Source organism: Centruroides vittatus, unplaced genomic scaffold (genome assembly GCF_030686945.1).
Source record: "Centruroides vittatus isolate TY-2023 unplaced genomic scaffold, ASM3068694v2 contig_425, whole genome shotgun sequence".
Lineage (NCBI taxonomy): Eukaryota > Metazoa > Arthropoda > Arachnida > Scorpiones > Buthidae > Centruroides > Centruroides vittatus.
In genome coordinates, this window is record NW_027122231.1 from 821650 (window position 1) to 840460 (window position 18811).

An 18811-nucleotide genomic window follows, 5' to 3' on the forward strand; every position below is an offset into this window, starting at 1 on the left:
GAGGAGAGGTCACTTTTTGACTGAGACGTCGAAGGGACAGGACGTATTGTGAAGACCTCCAGGTTGTTCTAGCATCAACTGGAGGACAAAGGACGGTAAGCCTAAGCCAACGTTCGTGAGAAATCCGAAGTATATTCTGATATAGGAACTTCGAAAAACTTTATTGGGAGGATTGGAGAGACGTCCAAAATCAACAACACTGAAAATTATCAATCTAGTATTCGCAACCATCACCCCAAGATCGTCGACACTTTGGGTACCCATTCTTTTCTATCATACTTCCAACTATCCTATTGTCTATCTTTTCTTCCCTATCTTTTTTAGTCATATAAGTAGTTTTAAGTAATTAGTCTTAGTCCTTATATTTTGTAACGCGCTGAATATTCTTTTGTCGCGAGGTCGCATAACGATCCTATCCGAGCATCTGCCGGAATTATATGTGGAAAGGGTTATTATTGTAAAAACGAGGAGTGTCGGAAGTGTAAAGGAATCCTGCAAAGTAAATAAACACGGGTGACGAGAACATAATTTTGTGTTATATTCCATTGTGAATCACTCACCACGTGCATATCCTACAATTGTGTGGTATAGTTGAAGTTTCTAAGTAAGTTTTAAATGTAGTACAAAAACGTTCTTTAGACTTTATGGGATCTCTGATTTCCCTATGTAGACCATAGACTATTCTCATCTGCGCTTTTAATGGTTTCACTTAAGTTTTCCACACGAATCTACTTCATATTTAATCTGTCGGGATAGATGAAAAAATTGATGAAAGATTGACGAAAGAAATTGCATTTGCAACACATATTTTGCTTTAGAAATCTGCATTTTTAAATCTGGAATCTAACACTGTAGAGACACTGTTTAACATATTTTTTTTTCTATGCTACAAAATCGTTTGTCGATATTATAAAAACAGGCTTTTTTAGATTTTTTTCAATTTTTGTGATGGGGTTTGTTGCCTCCAAAGCTTTTGCAATGAAGCTAACAACACGAATAATTTTACTAACTGTTGTGTACTTCTTTACTTATCAGTTCAACGATTGCCAAGTAATATGGCTTCAAAACTTTAAAGCACTCTTCTAAGATTTGCATCTCACTTTTAACAAGCATATCGGCAGCATCTTTTAGTTTCTGTAACACAATGGCAACTACATTTTTAATTTTCAAAAATCGATCCAGCATATCATATACTGAGTTCCATCTGGTGAGACCACTGATTTTCTGTTTCAAAAGCCTGTTTCAATAATATCGACAAACGATTTTGTAGCATAGAAAAGAATATGTTATACAGTGTTTCTACAGTGTTAGATCCCAGATTTAAGAATGCAGATTTCTAAAGCAAAATAGGTTCTGCAAATGCAATTTCTTTCATCAATAACTGTCTATTCCGGCAAATTAAATATGAAGTAGACTCGTGTGGAAAACTTAAGTGAAACCATTAAAAGCGCAGATGAGAATTGTCTATGGTCCAGTGGCGTGCCGTGACATTTGATAATAGGGAAGCTGTGTTTCTGTAAGAAGCCGACTTCCTAGGGGCAATCAGTTAATTGCGCGTTAGTGATAGTCTAGGGTCCATTCGTATGTGCGTGGTAGCGGAAGAGACGTATCTGACAAAAACCGACAAAAAAGAAACATAAAATAAACATATATTATGTACAAAATAGTTTGTTTTAGGACAATCAGCCGTTCGGACATCCTGGGCGTCGATGTGGTTCTTTGATGGTCGATCGAAGGTGGCCCCGGGACAGTGGCGTTGACAAGTCTGTAGGGCACGAAGAGACTTCCTCTGTTGGCATCGGGGACACGGTCTAAGTTCGACGTGGCACGGGTTACAGGTTGGCACAATAGACGAGAAACTGTTTTTTTTTTCTTTGCGCGCGTTGATACACGCGTTTTGGTTATTCGGAACGTTAACCGAATGCCAGGTGTCCTTGATTGTCGGAGATTATATCAATCTCAGTTCTTTCTTTCATCCATTTTGATTGGTCGTTCTCCCTCAATCACGCTTCCCGAGTGGTTGATCCCTGGTTACTAAACGTAACGAGACTCTTACCCGGAGCGCCAGAAAAGTCAAAATCGAAGACGAATTCGATCTTCCACCGATCATAGGACGATTTCCTTCCGCGATTTATGGTTTCTGCCTGGCAGTTTGATATAAACAATGGGTGTCCGACTACAAACGACTTTTACCTATGTTTTCTTAAACTAATAAATTTTTCTTTAAATTAACCGGTTTTTTTTTCGAGTCTTTCGTGACGGGTCAGACCTGTCCGGTACATGACATTTCCATAAAAGTTTTAAACAAATACTGGAAATGACAAAAATAAACAATTTATGTATTTTAGTTTTAAAATACCAATAATACATACATAATACAAATTGATATGATAGAAACAATGATAGAAAAACTTGTTTTTTTTTAATTTTTTATAAACTAACTCTGTTCGGCGATTTTTTCCGCAAAGTCGTTAATTACTTTATCATAGAAGTCGCTGGTCGTCGACTCCATTAATGTATTTAAAAGCTCTTTTTCTATGGAAAGCAACGCTAGCGATTACAATTTTTCCTCCCATCGAGTGTTCCTGGCCAATGTATGAATTTGCTTCGTGGTCGAAAAATTGCGCTCAGCAGATCCACCGGTAGATGGTACCGTAAATATTAATGATATTAAATCATATAATTATTTTAGTACGTCTTTGTTCGGATCGACATTAATTATAATATGTTTTATGTTTAAGAGTTACTTGTCGATATAGTCCGGACACGAATATAAATATTGCGATTCACTATGTAATTTAGATAAATCAAAAAAATTCCTATATAATTTACTTACTTTAAAGAATTAAAACACGCTTGGAAAAATTGTTTTTCATAATATTAAAATTATTAACATCTAAAAGTGATAAAAATTCTTAAGATTTTGTCTGAAAATCTGTCAATATAATTACAGTATAATTAAAAGAAAAGTATAATCAAATATAACTTTGCAAAAAAACGTACATAAGAATAACATTGAATACTCTTTACTTTTTAAATCTTAAACAATTCACTTAGTCAGTAGGTCCCTACCCAGTGGCTAAGGGATAGAATCGTTGGAAGCGTTACAAGTGTGTAGCTTCCACCAGCTAAACCGGGTGAGGTTGGTGCTCTGTGAAGCGCATGCGCCAATGCCCTCTGGCTGCTTTACACCATTCAGTTATTCTCGCCGTGGAAGCTTCTCGTAAGCGCTTCCATTCCGCTCTGATATTCGAATATACAATAGCAATCTTATCGTTTTTTTCACATGTAGTACAGAAATTTGTAATAAGATACATAATGCAGTTATAATAAAATATTAATTTTAATTAATTCAAAGTACGTTAAAATATGAAAATTTATATTTTAGAAACTATTGATACAACGGAAAGTCATTGGAAGGTGGAAGCGGCGCTTCCACCGCTTCCAATGACGGCACGCCACTCCTATGGTCACATAGGGAAATCAGAGATCCCATAAAGTCTAAAGAACGTTTTTGTACTACATTTAAAACTTACTTAGAAACTTCAACTATACCACACAATTGTAGGATATGCACGTGGTGAGTGATTCACAATGGAATATAACACAAAATTATGTTCTCGTCACCCGTGTTTATTTACTTTGCAGGATTCCTTTACACTTCCGACACTCCTCGTTTTTACAATAATAACCCTTTCCACATATAATTCCGGCAGATGCTCGGATAGGATCGTTATGCGACCTCGCGACAAAAGAATATTCAGCGCGTTACAAAATATAAGGACTAAGACTAATTACTTAAAACTACTTATATGACTAAAAAAGATAGGGAAGAAAAGATAGACAATAGGATAGTTGGAAGTATGATAGAAAAGAATGGGTACCCAAAGTGTCGACGATCTTGGGGTGATGGTTGCGAATACTAGATTGATAATTTTCAGTGTTGTTGATTTTGGACGTCTCTCCAATCCTCCCAATAAAGTTTTTCGAAGTTCCTATATCAGAATATACTTCGGATTTCTCACGAACGTTGGCTTAGGCTTACCGTCCTTTGTCCTCCAGTTGATGCTAGAACAACCTGGAGGTCTTCACAATACGTCCTGTCCCTTCGACGTCTCAGTCAAAAAGTGACCTCTCCTCCTCCACTTATCCCCCAGGCTACCACCTCTTCTTTGTATTCTAATTAGGTCACCCCCATTTGAACAGGGAAGGGTTAGGGAAGACAGAAGTTTCTAGAAAAAGATGGACAAAAGAACTAACGAAGAGAAAGAAAATGGACTAAATACTAAGAGTAATATATACAAAAATATACAAAATAAGGCGCACGGCCACACAATGTTGATCCTCTTGTTATATGGCAGTCAACGTTTGCCCATTTCAATTATCACCTTGCGAAACTGGCTGTTACATGTTTACGTATTCCAGCAACCTCAGTACCTGGAGAACGTCTTTTTGCAAAAGTTGGAAATATTATTACAAGGAAACGATGTGCATTGCATCCAAAAAGAGTTGAGAAACTTTTATTGAGTAGCTTTGAGTTTAATGATATACTTTCTTTTTCATTATAGTTTGTTTTGTAATATTGTGTAAATTTGCAATTACAAATTAATAAATGTTCAACCTGTGTCATTGTTAACAAATGCGAAAATATTCGCGATCGAATTTGAAAAAGGTTATGAAGTAAGAATAGGAAAATTACAGTACGATTTCTTCGCGTGCGTTTAACACGGCCGAACTAAACGCATGCTAAAATACAGCGGCTAAAAGACACACTCACGACGAGGGTGGAATTCGAACCCACGCGGGTACAACCCAATGGATTAGCAGTCCATCGCCTTAACCGCTCGGCCACCTGGTCCGAAAGTGTACCCCTATCTTTCGATTCATGCATTTTCGCCAACCACTCAACGCTTGGCAACAACAGTTGCACTCGGAATATTGGCTGAGGTAGTGTGGCGAGTGATTGAGTGATGGCATTGTCAATAACACGGAATAAACAATAACTATCTCACAGGGTAAGTATTTCGTCTCCCGAACACTGAAAACTTGATTTCGACTCGGGCTTGACTATAGTGATATGGCTTTCTACCTTACTGGATGAATGCCAGCGTATCCGCTACGAACCAGCTGAAATCGCGCCGGTTAGTTCTGTAAGCAGAAAAATCGCTGAACTGCAAGCCCTAATCTGCAACAACATTGTGGAAGAAACGAGTTGGCAGAAACAAAGCACTTGACGTAAATTCGGAGGCGTTATATTCGTTCCGTCGATAGCTCAGCTGGTAGAGCGGTGGACTGTAGTGGCATAGTTATCCATAGGTCGGTGGTTCAAATCCGCCTCGACGGACGCGATTTTTTTTTCACGTTCGGCGTCAAAACTTATGAGAATTAATTTCCAACTTCACGATTCGACGAAACTCTTGTTTGGAGAACACGAGGTTGGACAAACCCGCTTGGCGAGATTTCATACATCATTTTATTTCATTTTTCTCATTGCAGACGTCGAGATCGAAGGCTACAGTTACGGCGACAGTTCTCCATTTCGTATGCTATTTGAAGAAAAGCTGTAACGAGCAGTTGTACTTTTGCGAGCTATGATTGTTTTCATGAAAGCATTCGTTCGACTCGCGACATAAATCCGAAGATTTCAAGGCGTGAAGGAACTGACAGCACCCCGAGATACATCGCTTAAAAATGCCTGAAGAGAATATTAAATATTTGAAACGAAATTACGTATTATTGACACACCTGTGTTCAGGTAGGCACGTACGATCAACTAAGAAGAAAGAACAGGTGGAAGTTTGTTTCCGCGCACGTGAAACCGATGCGAAAGTGACGCCCGAGAACGCGTTACAGCGTGTTCCGTTCTGTCCGTGCTTTATTGCGTTGCGCATTGCAAACGAAACCAGCCCGAAGATTAGATAACGCCCTGTGCGGGAGCGAACAACTAAAATTCTGTCGGCATTTCAGCTTCGGAATGAGAAATAACAACCACCAGAGGGTGTAAAATTTCAGTTGGTGCCAATTGCAAAAATCGTACCCCTGGCGGGACTCGAACCCGCAATCGCCGGTTTAGGAGACCGATGCCTTATCCATTAGGCCACAGGGGCGTCTCGTATGGTAGCTTTTCCTATTCTTCAAATCGCCTGCGAAGTGTTAAATGTTCGACTGCAGCGACAGCTGCGTGTTTTAATTGTTGCCGGTGAACTGGGAACTTGCGAAATCAGTTTTAATATCCCTGCGAAATATCTTCTTATATTTCGGCTGTAGTGTGCGCTGTCACAGGTAAAATCGGGTTGTTTACGGTGGAAAGCAACATAGCGCTTTCCACGGCTCGCGTATTGTCGTTATACCGTTTGAGGAATAAAAGTTTACAAGTTGTGAAAGCGCATGTTTATTATTATGTAACATAGGTAAGTATCATTTTTCCAATGCTAGCCACCATTCTAATATTTTCTTGGCTACATTGAATGCTCTGTCAGCGAGACAGTTCATTTGGCGGTTGAGTTTTACAATTGGAACCCCTCTTCTAAAATTTGTCTCAAAACATGCATATTTTGAAATCAGATCCCGCCGTTACGATACTACGGATAGGGTTTTCTTTTCCTGTCTTTCCACGTCTTTCCGAAACGCCTACAATTGCACACTCGTAAAGGCGAAGCGACTGATATTAACGAACCACTCTAAGACGTCTGCCTAGACCAGGGATATCCAACCCGCAGCCTGCGGGCCGCACTGCGGCTCACTTAATATTTTTGTGGCTCGCTGCACTCTACATTTTTTACGTACATTTTCATTTATTTTGGTAAAGTATGTTGTAAAAATTATTCTACTGGTGCCAGAAGACTGTTATACATGTGGGGTAGTACATACTTTTGTGAACAATTCTTTTCAAGAGGGTCGAGCGGTCGCGAAGGGTCGTATGTGGGCGATCGGTACTGAGACAGACTCTACGGTTACAAGAAACCGTTTATTTGACACGAAAGAAGCTTACAAGATTTCCGCGATCTTGGAAGTTCTAGGTCGGCAGCAGCCTCTGGGTCTTCCTCTCCTTTCGAATATAGTCTCATTTTGAAGGAGTGTCCCTGGTCGCGAATGGCCAGTTCCCTCGACGACTCCGCGACTCCAGGACGATGCGGTCGACTTCCGTTGATGGAAAGATGTCGATCCGAGGTCGGGAGACGGAGACGAAGATGGGCACCAGACACACACACAACAATAGATCCGTCACTTGGAACTTTCGGGAGAAGAAGCCCTCGCGTCCTTGAATTCACAGGTTTTATCTGTTTTCCTTCGATTCCGCTTTCCGATTGGTCTCTTCTCGTCACCTGGTGACAATTCGAAACCTTTCGGGGGCGCGGGAGAGGTCAAAATCGAAGTTTAATTCGATTCCCACTCGGAGATAGACGATCTACGTTTCCCCATTGTTCTATTGTTTAAAAGTTCGCGTCGTTTTCTTTAAGAAACACTATTTCTACCTTCTATTTTTTTTCCTCTAAAAAAAATAATCTTTTTCTAAAAAGAAATTATTTTAACGCAAATTTCAGTGAGGTTCGGACCTATCCAGAGCCTCACACATGTGGGGTAGTACATACTTTTGTGAACAATTCTTTTCGTGCATGAAAAACATCAAAACTGCTGAAAGAAATAGGTTGAGAGATTCGCATTTAACTAACATTTTTATAATTATTATAAAAACAGATATTGACAATATTATAAAAAGAATGCGACGTAAAAAATCGCATTGAATTTGGAAATGGAAAGAGTATAATTTTTACTTGTTTTTTAACTAAAAATTTTTTATTTTTAGTGTGTTTATTTTTATTTAGTGTGAGTATAATTTTTTTTTACTGTCAGTAAATAATACAGTATTTTTTCTAATTGTATACGTATATTTGTTATTAAAATTTGATATTCGCATTTAGAACTTTTTAAAAAATATATATTTATATAAGATACCTTTTCGGCCCACTGAATATACGTAAATTTCTAATTCGGTCCAATAGGAAAAGAGGTTAGACAACCCTGGTCTAGAGCTTCACTTGATCGGTAGTCTGCTGCGCGAGATTCGACTCGTGATGCGTGATGGGCAGTGGCGTAGCGTATTGGGGGCGGCAGGGGAGGCCCGCTCCGGGCGGCACTTCTAGGGGGCGGCATTTTTTTACAATAAATAATAATAATATCTTGTAAAAATTTGAATTATTTCATTTCATCTTTTTGTCGCACTTACGATTCGGACCGACTGAAGTGAGCACGGAATTTTTCATTACTTATTTTGTGACGTAAATGGAGAATCTCCCTTCTTTCAATGAATGTATAATAATGACATCTTGCTCATTGTAGCGACTGACAACACCGTCTGTACTGACTTGTAGGGATTCCCTGTATTTTATTTAAGGGGGCGAAATTTTCCTCCGCTCCGGGTGGCTGACACCCACGCTACGCCACTGTAACGTTGCATTACACGACTAAAAAACATACATTTGAAATAGTTACAAAAAGTTGACAATTTCCTATGGGATGAGAGGAAGGAGTCTGAAAAATGCTTTCCAATAAGTTCAAGATTCCTCAAATGCATTGATAATAGTTTTGTCAACTTGGTGTTTTACCGTTCGCATTAGCACATGTTTTTAATGCCTAAAACATAAAAGTAGTAAATAGTTGTTTAAAAATTTTTAACTTAAGCCGATCCAATCTGGAGCAGGGTCAGTAGCTCGCATTCAGGATCTGCCTCAGACAAGATCCCGGTTCGATATTTTTCGCTATGCTCACTCCCTCTAGAAAAACCGAACCTCCCGAGCGAAAGACAAAATTGCTATGCTTCAGCCAACACTAGGCCTGCACGACACTAGTGCACGTGAATAATCCCCAGCAATTTTTCGAGTGTAGTCTGTCCAGATATGTCCGACCCCCGTCCCTCGCCACCCAGCCTCCTCATTGTTGGCCTGGCCGAACTCATAATGCGTTTGCTAAAAGTGGCCTTCAGGGCGGAAAGAGTTTTAAAAAAACATAGAAACATTGTTATAGGTAGTGTTAACATATTTTCGGAAAATTCCTAAAATATATTAAAAATTGCTAAATTCCTTTTCTGCTAATTTCCCAATTAAGCGAAAAGTTATCCCAATTAACCGTATACATTATATAATAGTTTATTAGTTTGGTTTCTGTTCTTTGAGATTTGACCCAAAAAAGCGGCTGCCCCAAATAACCAGTGGCCCAATTAAACGGAATCGACCGTACTTTAGTATAAAAATTAAATCAAAAGGTCCGCAGTGTTCCAGAAGCTTCTTGTTATTAGAGCTATGCAATTGAAAAACTAGGTAACGTGATGCCATCTAGTGGGGATGAGGGAAGTAAATTTGTTCCTTTTTCTTAGAACTCAGATAAGTTTTCTGTAATTCAACCGAAATTCACTAAACTCTGGGAAAATATCAAGCAACTGTGTGGTTTTATATTCTAAAAAAGCAGCACACAGAAATGTGGAAATGCTTTTTTGTTATTAACCGTCAAAGAAGAGAAAGTAGACACTAGTTTTATAAATATATATTTTCTTCGAGTTAATTATATTTTTCAAAATGTAATTTATACATACGTCAGGGTTTCACTGATTATCTTGACACCAAAATCACGAAAATCTAACGTAAATATATATATATATATATTTTTTTTTAAACTCGGGGAAAAGTGAAAACGTTACCCCAGTAGCATAAGCTACGCCCAGGCAATTATTTACGTATACATTATGAGTATAGAGGTTGCAAAAATGTCATCACATGCTGCATTTTGTGATACTGAAGACAGTAAGCATGCTGCATAAAACCACCGTGAATCGTTGTTAATAAAAATAAAGACAATTTCTACACTTCTTATCCGTGAACAGAACATATTTATTTAATTGACTAGATTCGAATAAACAGCTCCTAACGAAACTTGTGCAAAGAAAAAGACAGATTACTGCTGTAGCTATCATTAACAAAAGGAGACATTAATAACAAATATCAATCAAAAGGGAAAATGTGTGTGGCCATAACATATGCTGGCACTAATAGGTATTTGGGCCTTTCAATGTCCTTGATCACTTCGCGGCGCTTTTGTACCACCGAAAAGACGATGCAATCACTCCCGTGTAAAACACAATTTTACCGATAGTTGATGCAACTTTATCAGATTATTGCGCAATTTTATCAGATTTTCCAAAAATGTTAAGATGATGCATATTTTTTTTGCACATTTCTGTAATTTGCATATTTCTGTTTCAAGTTATGATTGTTCAGTTTTTACAAATAAACTGGATAAGCTTTCTAATGGCACAATTCTTTTCATTTAAAACGAATTATTCCATTGGTTTTCTTATCAGGCAATATTAAAACAGCATTACCAAGCAACGCACCCAATGTAGTACGAAATGAGCAATTATAAACGAAGTAATCGTTCTTGCAGGCAAGTGACAAGAGGACTTTAAACGTTTAAGTTCGAAACATTTTATAAACCTCAAATATTACAGTTTGAATTATTAGTTTTAATATTCACGTAATGATGCATATGAACTAAGTTAGTACAATCGTATTACAATCTTTACGAGAATAAATAAAATTATTCTATTGGACTGGCCATAAATTTCATAACGCAAATATTGGCGAGTGAATTTGAAGGTAATCGTTACCACTCAAGGGATGTTAAGGTAGGACTTGTTATATACATAGGAATTAAGCTACCACTAATTTTTCGCTAAATGGAACAACTTCTCAGATTTGGCTATAATTTTGTCTGTTTGATGCACCAGAATACGAACAAGACCGTAAAATCCATTTAATTTAAAACAATTACATTTGTACTTTTATAATAACAAAACAAATTAATAATTAAAATTTGAAATTTAAATTTAGATTCAATTATTTGTATATTATATATGTATTTAATGAAGCAATATAACGTTCAGTACCCAGTTCCGCATGTTATTCTTCAGTAGGCTACAGTTAAGTAGATTGATCAAAATTAGCCATTTTTTTACTTTGGAAGCGGGTATGGGCAACAGAATACAAAGCGTTACAAGAGATGATATTTTGAAAACTACAGTATAAAAATGGCTTTACGTATTTTACGATTCTTTTTGAAATGTTGTCGCGATAGAGCAAGTGGCTTGTTCCTCCCTAATGCCCACAACGTAAATGGGCAAAACACTAAAAACTAAATAAATAAGTTAACAGTCTACAAACAATATGTTTTATTAATGTTTGATCTGTTTTAAAAGTAAATAACAGCTTCAAAATAAAAATTCTGACTGTTTTGTTCTTTGTTCTTGTCGCTTGCAGTTTTATTGGCTTCTTCGGAAAGAACAAAATAATGACTGTTCTTTATCACTCGTATTTCGTTTTCTGGATTAATATGATTTTTTAAAATCCGAGCAGTAAATTGATATAACTTATTATTGTATATATAGATACAGAACGAGCATTTTGCACGTCCTTCGGAATCACAAAAAAACATTTGATTACATGAGTATCCAGCAGAAACATTAACTACATCCGCAACAACTGGAATAGTTCTGTCTCTGACATGTCTTATTGGAAGAATAATTTCAGTAACGAAGCAATCGTGTTTTGTAATTATTTCACACATAAATCGGGTATTACTAGTAACAAGAAGGTCTTCATCAGTTTTCATAGAACTTCGATTCATATAACGAAACAAGTTTTTGTAATGTGTATTTCTTCTCTCTTTTCTACTTCTGCAAATAAAAGCAGGGAGATTAGATGTAGATGTGGATGACGATGATTTTCTTATTTCTTTAATTTCTTCCTCTGGTTAATACTTTTTTCAGAAGTGGCAAAACATAACGTTGAAAGCATTCCGGTCGTATTGCTAGAAATCTGATTTTCGGTAGATATGGTTCCATAATTGTTCGTAGATTGGTTGATTCGTTTACTTTCGTCTCAGCCCAATAATAAACAGTACGGAACACGTCTGCTTCATTTATCCATTTATATATGGGACGAGATACGAGAGTGCTTATTGTACGTTCATTACAGTTCCTACAGTTTGATTTTTTAAAGACTTCGTCACATTCTTCGTCGAACCATTTCCAACATTCGTATCTAATGTTGTTAGAGCCTACCTCGCATGCAAAATCGTAAATATTAAATATATTCTCTTTATTAATTACCGATATAATATATCTATCGGAATGACTTCTCAATAGTGACATTTTATGCTTTATACTGAAATAATGCACCTGTTCTGCATTTTCTAGTGATGAAAATTCTGTTCTTCCTTCTTCTATAAACCTAATAGAAGTGATAGAAAGAATGCACTTAAAAGTATTACCAAATCTCCATGAAAAATTCATAACAAGTAAAGACGACCAGACGCAGTTACGTCCTTATCCGACAACTCTGTCACCCACTATCGAATCATAACAATAAAAAACATCACAGGACTTTTTGGGTGGTAGTCAGTCTAGACCGTATATTAAGCACCGTCTTACACTACGCTACGTCCACCATTGTGTCCTTGCCCGAACTTAAGTGAGTGTAGAAAAGAAAGGCCATCTTAGTTCCCCACAGAACCGACACAACCAAAAATGAAAAACTTTAATAAAACATTTATACTTTTGAATGTATAAACTTACGTTACCACTTGACGAATTATTTCAACTGAGTCAGGAAAATAAATAGTAGCAATCATTGTCTGTGGGTAATTTATCATCACCGATTTAAATATTTTACTGGAGTTAATAAAAGGTATATGCGAAACAATGACTTCTCCGTCGGAACCCACCAGTTTAATTTGACTCATTGTTAAATTTTGTAGGATGTTAAAACAAATGAGAGAAAACCATTATTAAGTTTTATGATATTGTTTTTTAATTGTTAAAGTTATTTAAAATTATATCTAAAAATATTCTTTAATAATTTTATGTTTTATATTTTCGTTTTGTTCTAAAATTTTAAATAATTTTGTGTTCTTTAAATATCAGTGACATAAATAAAGTGAAATTTTAATAGTTTAGAAAAATATATTTAGAGTGTTGCCGAATTTAGTGGTCGAGTTTAGTGGTTCCAGTTTTCTTCGCGTTTGTAACACCTAGGAGTCAGTTTCTCATTATAGCCCTTCTGGGAGGCGACCCTGGGTAGATCGCTCATGTGTCGCGTTGCCGTAATAAAATAAACATTAATTTATAATTGTTATGGCTTATTACAGTAATTAAACTATCGCTATCAAAACTTGGTGTCTATATTTATTAATATTTTTATTTTAATTATATTACTAATATTTCGTTGTTTTTATTCTATGAGCACGAAGAGGGCGTTTTCATAAATTCAATCGGCAGGACCACAATAGCTGTCAGGCGGTGAGTTACGACGATATTCGTACAATTCAAAATAACTGCAAAACCATTGTATTGGCCTAGCCGGCTAATATGTCAGCTTCTTAGCACTCGGCAGGTGTTAGCCCAGTGGTTACTTCAATACGAGAATTTTCTCTGCATGGAATAGATGTATACCACGACCATTGGTGCAATCCTGCTTTTTAAAAGGGCCCACCAGTGGCCATCTTTCCGTTAAGAAGACCTCCCGGATGGCATTTCCCCTAGGCAGATTGCCCAAGGTTGCGTTGCCATCATATGTTTAGATTCATGGAGTAAGCCAGCGCAACACGTAGCTAATCTGCTAAGAAAGTATGCTATCCAGTAGAACTCTTTATGGGAAATTGGCCTCTATTCAGAAGTTATATTATTGGATCTCTGGTTTCTTAATTACCTTGTCTGTTGTGCTATTGAATACCGGGGCTAACAAAATATTAAATGGTTTAAGTATCTTCTGGGCTGTCTCAAATACTGTTGGATATATTCTAATTTGCAATAAATTTGGTTTTTTGGTACTTCTTCTTGTTTCGATTTATGTTCATTTAGCCATTTATTAATTATTTGAAATAGTTATTTAATAAAAGTGTCTGACATATATTTTTTTATTTTTTTATGTTGGTTTTCTATTCTTATTGTTCTCAGAAGTTTAAATTTTATTTATATACATATCAAATATATTCTTTTCGTGTAAATTGAGATACAAGAATCACATGATTTGGCGTATTTCTTAAAACCGTGGTGTTTGTGTAATATCAATGGCAATATCTAAAAAATTCAGCATTTTATTTTCTTTTTTTTCAAAGCATTTTATTATTATATTTTACTATATAATTAAATTTGTTCAAGTTAATTTTATTAGTTTTATACAGTTATTATCATTTTTTTTCAAAATTGTTTCGTATACTTAACGTTGTGTTTTCATCCAATTTACACAGGGGCGGACTGGCCTTAAAATTTTTGTGTGGAAAAAATTATTACCGGCCCAGCCCATAAATAATAAACAAATGTCTTTTTTTCTATTCATTTTTGATGTTTAGAATATATGTACGAAGTGGGCTCTTGATATTTAGTATGATTACAAACGGCTAGATGTCAATATTTAAAATTTTTATTTTATATAGCGTTATATTGTTTTGTAATATTTTGTGCAACGCCGCAAGTTGCCATCTACAAACAACGCCACCGTGGGTGAATGGCAAATTAAAGATTAGTTAGCTGAACCTAAAAAATAGATTATTTTCAATTAAATCGTTTGGAATATAAAGAAATTATTATTGAATAAAATTTTTACTTACCTAAAATAAAGGAAATGATATAATTGGCCATTAAATCTGTTATGACTACAGTCAGCGTTTTGGTGGCTGGGTGGAAAACTAATAACTCGTGTTTTCAAAGTTTAGCATTAAGATTTATAGGGGTGGTGAATAGTTTCTAGCAACGTAAACAAATGATCAATTTTGTCTGTTTTGATTATTTTTTTTCTAGAATGCTTTGCGTTTGGGCCGAGTCGGGCCAATGTAGTATGATTAGGCTCGGGTCGGCCGGACTAATTTAACTTCGGACTCGGGTAGCGCCGGAAAACGATAAAGGCCTACACATATATCTATATTACACCTAAAAATTGAAATTTATCTTACTTAACGAAAAAAAATAAATGAAATTTTGTAAAAATAAAACCGAATAAAACGATATATTATGTACATACTGTATTTAGAAGAACGGCCCAAATTGTATACGGCCCATGTGGAATTTTTCACATTTACCACATGGCCAGTCCGCCCCTAAATTTACAACATTGAATTGTTAAGATTAAGTCTGATTTATCATTTTGACATTTTTCTTTAACTATTAAAACTGTTTGTTTCGATGTATTAGCATGAACAAATATTTATTAGCGCTTTACTTAATATATGTTTTAAATTAACAATTTTATATCATAACAATTAACTTTGGCTGGACCATTAGAATTCATTCCATTAATTAGTACATCGCAAATATACTGAGGTATAATACAATTTGTTTAATTTAATATCAAATTCCCCTCAATTTATTCGTTCTTAAATAGTTCGATATTTCAACTTTTTAACTATATATTTATATTTCTTTTAAGTATATCGGTATATAACTGAATTTATACAGTATATATATAATCTTTTACATATTTAAATTTAACACTTAAGTATTTTAATTTTAGTTTCTCGGCTATTATATATAACAGAGGGAAAGTATGACGATCGTCCCGAACCTCAACCAAAATCTGTTTAAAAAAAAGTTGTTTCAAATAAAATGCTCTTGGTAAATAAAATATCGTGAGAAAGCATGTCGGGAATTCGATCATTTTCTCTAACGATTGCGAAAACGGAAAAATAGAATCAGTGGTGTAGCGTAGTGGAGGCGGCAGGGGCGGTCCGCCTCGGGCGGCACTTTTAGGGGGCGGCAAAATTTCACAATAAATAATAATATCTTGTAAAAATACCTAAATAAGGGAGCGGCGAAATTTTCCTCCGCCCCGGGCGGCTGACACCCACGCTACGCCACTGGTGATGGGATAGGTATGTTGTCATCTCTCTACGACTCTTCACTGTAGCTAAGCCTGCTGTGTGACTTACTGAGTATCACGTGATTATCCGTTACATCGACTCATCTATGTAGTATGAACAACTTGCTTGTCACTCGCTAACTTAATCGCCAGTCTTTCTAGACAATTTCTTTTTCATGAATGCTTTTTGTTTCACATTACCTTTCAAATCATTTTATGTTTATCATAAATTAAATCATTTGGTTGTAGACTGTTGATAGACATGTTATTTCATTTGATATAAACACTTACTTTTTATATAACTTTTTAATTTTAATTAAATATGCTTACGAAAGAAGCGATTAAGCCCATTACAACAGAATTTTTTTTGATTCGCATAGTTTTTTCGAGTTCAGTATTAATCTTACAATTGTAATATTAATCTATCATCCCCAAATATATGTGATCCTACTTGTCATGATCACATCATTATTTATTATATGTAAAACTTGCTGTAAAGGCTAAAAACTTGATGACAAAATATAAAATTTAAAAAATGTTATTTTATGTTTTGTTTGTTTAGAAATGAATAAATTTTTATTGTATCCCAAATGTACCCTGGGGATAACCTTGTTTACAGGATACACGTCTATATGATTGTCAATGTTTAAGAGTAAAAATATTTTTTTATACTTGGGTTCTGGATTAGTTCGTACGGGATATTCCATTTGAAATCGTTTTTTTTAAGTCTCTCACTCCCGATGGTGATGTCGTTATTGTGTATCAGTTTTCATTTTAATGCGTGATATTTGATTTCGAGATCCTTGGGGACTTTACTTGCGATTATCAGGAAGCTGTTAGTAGGAGTCATTCTGTAACCTTTGGTGAGAATCAGTAGTGCTTTCCTTTGGGCTGATATTGGTTTCCTATTATTATGTATTTTGTGAGTGGCTTTTTTCCAAACTGGGCAGTCGTAGGTAATTATTGGAATAAATATCTTGTTATAAATTGTGTTCTTAGCATGAGAGTCAAGCTCCCAGTCGCTATCAGCGACCTTAGAGAAAGACTGAAAGATTAACCTTGTTTTCTTACAAATGTTCTCAATATGTGTGGTCCAAAGAAGCTTAAATATTTAGGGATTAACTTGACTCTAATGTTTTTCTTTATTTTTATACTTTCTGACTTCATCCGAATCATCGGTACTCTCTTCTACAAGTTTGGAGCGCCTGGCTTGTTCCAGACGATTCCTGTCGTTGTTCCTGGATTGAAGATCAACTTGTTTTTCCTTCCACATTCGCTTATTTTTGACATAGCCTGCTTTCCTTTCTTTTCGAGTTCTGCTCTAGAGTTACCCGTCAATAAAGAGATTGAGGCGCACGTATTCAGCCCAAAACGTGAACGGCGAACGAGCGCCGCCATCTGGCAATTCTTTACGTTCGATAATGACGTTCGTTACGTCTAGAATGGCGAGTTTCTACTCACCATTCTAGACGTAGCGGTGGATCAGTTAAACTTCTGAAAAACCCTGCGTTAAGCGCACTGGGTGCACCTGCACCCCAAATAAGTTTGAACGCGTGTATTTTTAATGTAATTTATGGTTAAAAATGATGCTTTCAGTACCTTCCTTCAAAGTACTGAAGATCGCACTGAAAAAGTTTCAAATTCGTGCAAAAAAAAATTTTTTCATCGGAAGCCACGCCAAAATGCATGGGGGTGCATATGCACCCGCGACCACTGGAGAGGGTGGAGCCGAGTTAGTGTACTGAAAAAACGGTCATTACCTGATATTGAATCAGTCATAATAAAAATGACGAATGAGAGCATAGAAGACGTATAAACAAGATTTTAAAGGCCAATTAACGGAAAGGTGGAGTTTTCTGGGAATATTTATTGCTAAATTGTCTTGAAAACATGTTTATTTGTTCAAACAACTTCTCGTTAGCAAATTAGAAGTGAAAAAAACGATTAAAACAGGCGATTTTATAGCAATTTTATAGCAACTGTTTACATAAGTCGGAAGTGTTAGTCTGCGGGGGCGTGCATTTGGCGGGAATTTTTCCGACAATTGTTTTTACTGGTGGATCTGATAACAGAAAAAGAAAGTAACCAATTACAGTGTAAAAGAAGTTTACTATCGATGTTATCTGCCAATAATCTGCCTTTTTATCTCTAGTTGCTGTAGAGTTTTAGTGGATGTATTTTTAGAAATACTGAAATATTTTTGGCCCAGGGTTTGTGACAAAGCATTTAATGGTTGGAACACTTAAAAAACACATACGGGAAGACGATTCAACGATTAGATAACAGCAGACTTGTTTATAGTTTGTAAAAACCGCTTCTAAAGTTGAAGATTTTTTCCCCGAAAAATTTCTGAAACGTAATACTTTTTTGTTTTCATTATAAATAAATAAAAATGATATAATCAACAAAACTACTCAAATATTATTTTGAGTAGTTTTGTTGATTGATACATCAAAAACACATTCCCACAAGTGTCCAAAATGTAAAAACCACGAAAAAATTATGATTTTTACAAAATTGATTTTTGAAAATTGGGGTGAGATTGAGCCCCGCACGCCCAATCTCACCCCAGGATGCGTGAAACCCTCGCGCGCCTGACACAGGGTCACTTAAACATAAACTATATTTAAATATTTTTAAAACTATCCTTTCTATAATTCTTTTTATGGTTCTCTCTCATGTGTTTTGTTAAACTTTATTTTATTTATATTATAAGTAACATATAGGGCATTCTATTTTAACCAAGACTGAACAAAGACAAGGCCGACGTGTAACCACCACCCGAAACTGACAAATCCAGTTCCCGCGACTGGCGCTGTTCGTTGTAGCGACATAATTTAGAGCTAAGATTTACCAGGGCTCCAGACGTTTGTCAGAGTGGAGCACCTGGACGGATCAAGTAATGTTCT

General features: G+C 36.0%; 3 non-coding genes across 3 annotated transcripts; 1 reads left to right on the top strand and 2 right to left on the bottom strand.

The window, feature by feature from the left end:
* Nucleotides 1-4776: 4776 nt before the first annotated feature.
* TRNAS-GCU (transfer RNA serine (anticodon GCU)) lies at nt 4777-4858 on the bottom strand. The gene has a single exon. It is a non-coding gene; the product is annotated as a tRNA-Ser (tRNA).
* Nucleotides 4859-5261: 403 nt separating this feature from the next.
* On the top strand, nt 5262-5344 carry TRNAY-GUA (transfer RNA tyrosine (anticodon GUA)). The gene is given in 2 exon segments: nt 5262-5298; nt 5309-5344. It is a non-coding gene; the product is annotated as a tRNA-Tyr (tRNA).
* Nucleotides 5345-6034: 690 nt separating this feature from the next.
* On the bottom strand, nt 6035-6107 carry TRNAR-CCU (transfer RNA arginine (anticodon CCU)). Its single transcript has one exon. It is a non-coding gene; the product is annotated as a tRNA-Arg (tRNA).
* Nucleotides 6108-18811: the final 12704 nt, after the last annotated feature.